This window comes from Myotis lucifugus, unplaced genomic scaffold (genome assembly GCF_000147115.1).
Source record: "Myotis lucifugus unplaced genomic scaffold, Myoluc2.0 scaffold_57, whole genome shotgun sequence".
Classification (NCBI taxonomy): domain Eukaryota; kingdom Metazoa; phylum Chordata; class Mammalia; order Chiroptera; family Vespertilionidae; genus Myotis; species Myotis lucifugus.
In genome coordinates, this window is record NW_005871105.1 from 488,332 (window position 1) to 493,921 (window position 5,590).

Consider the following 5,590-nt stretch of genomic DNA (forward strand, 5'->3'; position numbering starts at 1 on the left):
TTTTCTTTTTCTTTTTTTAATGTTTAAGTACAGTATAGGCAACACCCCTTAAAATAACTAAGTAAACGTAAAGAAACATAGTTGTGTTTCACCGTGAGAAGCTGAAAAGAATTTCGTAATGGGGAAATGGATCTTCACATTTCTGAGGGACTTGATTATCTGTGAGGGACACCTAACAATAAGACAGATCCGAGAGTGGACCTGAAAGAATGGAGGCATCGAGGACACAGAGCAGATGGAGAGACGCTGGCTTCACCTGAGAACGTGCCATTGATGTGGCAGCGTGGGTTTGCTCCCCCTCCCGGGGTTCCCTGGGCTGACCCAGAGGGCGGAGCCAGGAGTTTCCATTGTGCTTAAAGCGCTTGTGCAGCGCGAAGGGATGTCCCAGGGGAACACCATCGCGGAGTGGGAAAACAAAGACTAAGATAAAAAGGTGTGCCTAAACCTAGCCAGTTTGGCTCAGTGGATAGAGCCTCGGCCTGCGGACTGAAGGGTCCCAGGTTTGATTCTGGCCAAGGGCACATGCCCGCGTTGCGGGCTTGATCCCCAGTAGGGGGGACACAGGAGGCAGCTAATCAATGATTCTTTCTCATGCTTGATGTTTCTCCCTCTCCCTTCATCTTTTGAAATCAATAAAGAAATACATTTAAAAAACAAGGACAACAAAAAACCTGTGCCTAGGAACAGAGAATGTGACTTCTATGAGGTAGAACCAGGCTGCACAAAGTGAAACGGGAATTTTGCTGCTATCAAGTAAGTTTAACCAGAGCACAATCCAAGGGGCTCTGAAGGGGAAAATCCACTCAAGTTGTATACCATCCACAACGGAGGGGAGATTGAATGACAGTTGGCTATTTCGTGCAATTTATGTAGGTGAACTTGATAATTTGCCTGAAAAATTCACTTTTGGTTTTGAATTATTCGAATGATCTTGCTCTGAAGTCACTGTGCCAAGCTCTGACTGTGCCCAGGAGCCCTTGTAAGTCAGGCAGTGAAATAGCTTCAGTTTTGCTAAGTCATTTTGGTCAGTTCTATCCATGCCTCTGTAATTCACCATCAATATCCAAAATACAAGATCCTCAGAGCCTATATATTGTCTCTCATAATCTCTTCTCCATAGTCCCCTGCTCACTTCCTGGCAGCTGCTAGCCTCCTCTAGCTGCTAAGCCCCCACAGTTCACAGAAACAAGCTATTGTGACCATTCACACAGTTAGTCCTGTGGGGAGAAGGGAACTTGACTGAGACGAGAGGCTGGGCACTGGAGAGGCTCAGCCACGCAGTAAGGGTCTGGCTTGAACATTGGTGACTCAAATTCATGCATTTGCAAGTTAGAGTTTGATACATATCATGAACCTTTATGTCACTTGAGACTAGCTGAAAGTAGAATATTAATTATGCAGCTCTGAGCCTATTATTACTTATGTGGCAGTGCTTTGAAAACTTGAATGCCATAATTCTTGGTCACGGAGTACTTTGAAAATCTGGTAAAAATATGGATCGAGCCCTTCCCAAGAGAAATACACACTAAAATGCTTATAGCTACAAGATTTTTACATTTTAATTCAAGAAGTTCACAGATCTTCTGATGTGTCATTGATTCCCTGATCTAAAGGGATCCATATATATAAAATGTGATTAACTAAGAGTATTCTTTTTACATTTAAGTGGGCAGCAGAATGTAGAATTTACATTCAACATGATCTCAGTAATATACTATACTAGAAGCCCGGTTCATGGAAATTCATGCACTGGAGGTGGGGGGGGGGGAGGGGAGGCGGGGGGGAACCCTCAGCCCAGCCTGCCCCCTCTCACAGTCTGGGAGCTCTCAGGGGTGGGAGGTGACCCAGCGATTAGGGAAAGGCGACACTCCCATCACACCTCTGCTGCTGCCACTGCCGGCAGTGCAAGCCTCGGCCGGCTCTGGTTACCTGAGCCTCGGGCAGCCCTGGGGCAGCTGGGCAGTTGCCATCCGAGGCTTGCTGCACCTCGGGCTGGCCCTGGGCAGCTGGGGGCTCTGAGGGGACTGGGGGACTCCAAAAGCAGGTTCGCAGCAAGGCCGGGCCCGCCTGGGGTCGGGCCCAGCCTTGCCGTGTGCCTGCCGCCCCAGCAGGGCTAAGGGGAATGGGCACCGCCATCTTGTGGCTTTGGGCGCCACCACCTTTGAGGGTGTGGCAGTCAGTCAATTAGCATATTCCCTCCTTATTGGCTGTGGGCGCCGCCATCTTTGAGGGCAGGGCAGTCAATTAGCATATTCCCTTCTTATTGGCTGTGGGTACCACCATCTTTGCAACTGTGTGAGGGTCAATTAGCATATTCTCTCTTTATTAGATAGGACGAGTACATAGGAAAGAATATATGTCTATAGGAAAGACTGGGGGGATATAAACTAAAATCTAAATATTTGGGTGATGAGATTGCAATTAATTTTAATTTTCTTTGCTGAATTTGGTTACATTATTCCAGTTTTAAAATGATATTTTCACAAAAGTAGCTTTTTAAAAAATTGATTATGGAAATACTAGTAATAGGCAGAACTTTAAAAAGAAAATCTAAAAATAGACTGTCATGCACTCTCCTTAGGGTAGCTATTCTTTCATAATATTTACCAGTCTCTGGGATCATGTGATCTATACCCTGAGAAACTTCTTCCTGGCATTCTGATTGGTTTAGGAGTGGGAGCCTGACTCAGATAAACCCAAGATTTTCCAGAACTGACTAGCAAGGAGCCAGTTCCTGCCTGGTGATTCCAGTAGAGGCTACAAGTGAGGTCTGGAAGCTTCAGGGGGTGGCCATGGGGTGAGTATCACATTTTCTGCTGGTCTGTAATAAGAGAGATGGAGAAACACCAAATAGTTCCTGGTTCCAATTGCCCTTGAGCCCAGCTGTACCCTAGTCCATCTTGCATCTTCATATTTCAATTCTTCTTTTGATTTTATACTTTTTACCCTTCCAACAAATTTCCTTTTTGTCTGAACTAGTTAGAGTTGGGTTTCTGACACTTGAAACCAACAAGTCCACACAATTACAAAAGTATATTTCTAAGTACTTAAGAAAAAAAATTTGACTTCAGTTGTTAAATAAATGAAATCAACAATATACCTGGACACAGTAAGTGGCCTGCTGTCAGTGTTTGGCTCTGTGCAGGACAGAGGGAATTAAAAAATCAGACAAATCAGGATCATGGGTTCAGATCCTTAGATCATTCAGTTCATTTAGAAGGCAGAACTTGTCTTCTTGGCTCTATGTAGAAACAGGTGATAATGGGATTGTTCAAACCTTGATTATGACCATACAAATTACACGTCTCTTCTCTTGATTTACGCCTGTGGTGTCCAGGAAAATAAATTTACAAGTGAATGAAAGACAAATATATTTTTCATCTCAATGAGCTAGAAAGTAACCCTGCAATTATTTGGCAATCTGAAGATATCTGAGCTCCGCTAAAGAGAAAATCTCAGCAAACCGGTAGAGATAGTCTATAAGAATAATCACTTTACATGTGATAGCCAATTCCATAGCCAATTTCATTTCAACAAGTGTTTAACTATAATGAAAGTTGTTAGAAATACTTGGACGTGGCTTAATTATTCTAGGAATATTTGACATAGTGAAATTTTAGAACAACTTTCTTAATTAAAATATAACTCATGCAAGCAAAAAGCTCTAACTTCATACTCAATCCTATCCATATCCCTACTGAAAATGTGGAAAATTATATTTTTTATTGGCAAGCGTGTGTTTTTACTGAATATAGAAATGGTCTGCCCAGGATAATGTGGTAAGCAGGCCATGATGGAGACAATTCCACCTCTGAGACTGGTTAGAGTGACACAGCCAGAAGGGTTTTTTAAAAAAGTATTTTTATTGATTTCAGAGAGGAAGAGAGAGGGAAAGAGAGATAGAAACATCAATGATGAGAGAGAATCATCGATCAGCTGCTTCCTGCACGCCCCACAATGGGGATCAAGCCCGCCACTCAGGCCTGTGCCCTGACTGGGAATTGAACCGTGACCTCCTGGTTGATAGGTCGATGATCAAACACTGAGCCACGCTGGCAGGGCAGAGGGAAGAGTTTTAAGTTTATATCCAGGCTGACTGTAAGATAATGAGACTAATAATTTTTTTTTAAATCAACAAAGGGTAACCTATAAACTTTAATTCAAGTAAAAGCTATTGTTATCATAGTATTTTAGACTGAGACTTGTCATCTGGACTTATATATGTTCCTGAGGTCTGTAGATGGTTCTAGATATTGGATTTGATGCTCTAGCTATGAAATCTGTACTTTCAGCAAGGCTTTCAAACTAGTGAGAATCTCAGTGTTTATTTTATTGGGGGGTTTGATATGAATTACTAAATTACTTTTCAGAAATATACCAATTTCATTCCCATGAGCAGAGTGGGAGTGAGTGTTTCTCTACACTCGCTGCTCCTCCTAAACATTAACACACTTAAACATGCTTGTCCCTAAAGTATCATCAGTGGTGTCTCCGTGCTTCCATTCACATTTCTTTGATTACCAATGAGGATAGACATTTTTTTCATGGGTCTTAGCCTTTTACAGATCTGGGCTCTGAGAACTAACATGTCCTTTTGCATATACTTTACTCCTTCTTTGACTTATGTAAGCTCTTTACATAGCAATTTCCATCTTTTATCTGCCATTTCTGCCAGAAATACTTCCCCGTTTGTTAACTTTTTAATTGTGATTCTTTTAGTTTTGTTTTTAATACTTTTTCTTTGTGATTTCTCCCATGTGCTTATGTTTAAAGTCCTTCCCTCTCCCCAAATCAGATTCCTCTTTGATTCATGTCCACTTGCACAATATAACATAAATCCTGTCAGCTCACTGGAGTGTGGAGGCATATTTAGGGTAATAAAGTAAAATCATCTTAATTTTGAATAATACATTTTATGTTATTTTTAAAAAGAAAGAAAAGAGAAGGCAAGAAAAGCGGGTGTAATAGAAGGTCAACTATCCATAGACCCCAAGATCCGAGAATGTTGGTTGGGTCTGAGTCTCTGTGTAGAGAGAAAGCCAGCAGAGACCTGCCTCTGCCCTCCCAGTGCTTCTGGGTTTCAGGTTAGTGCCTGGCCACAGGCAGAAAAATAGCCAGAGCCCTGGATTTGCTTACAAGAGCTCCAGTACAAGTTACAACTGAAACAGGAATCTCTCCTATCTCACCTGACCATCACGGGATTAAGCGCCTGGAAATCCAGGGATGAAATGAAGGGGAGTCTTTGGGAGGAGGGGGTAACTAGGGAGAGGAAGAAGCTGGAACCCTGACATCTTTTTCCTTTTGCTGCTGCCTGCCCCTTCCTCACTTTTACACTCTGCCCCCAAGACTTGGACATTAATTTATAAGGACTGGGAAAAGGGAACATTTTTAGATTTCCATTCAACCAAGTGTATGTCTTAATCCACCCCACTGAGATTTTTCTCTTTATTTCCTTGAAAGTAAAATTTGCACTAAAAGTGACATGTAGAACTTAGTAAAGATCAAACCAGGTAAAATATAGCTCTTACTCTGTAGAATCTTCTCGTAAAAGACTTGTGTCTGGAATTAGAACTTCAAAAATGCCCCCAAT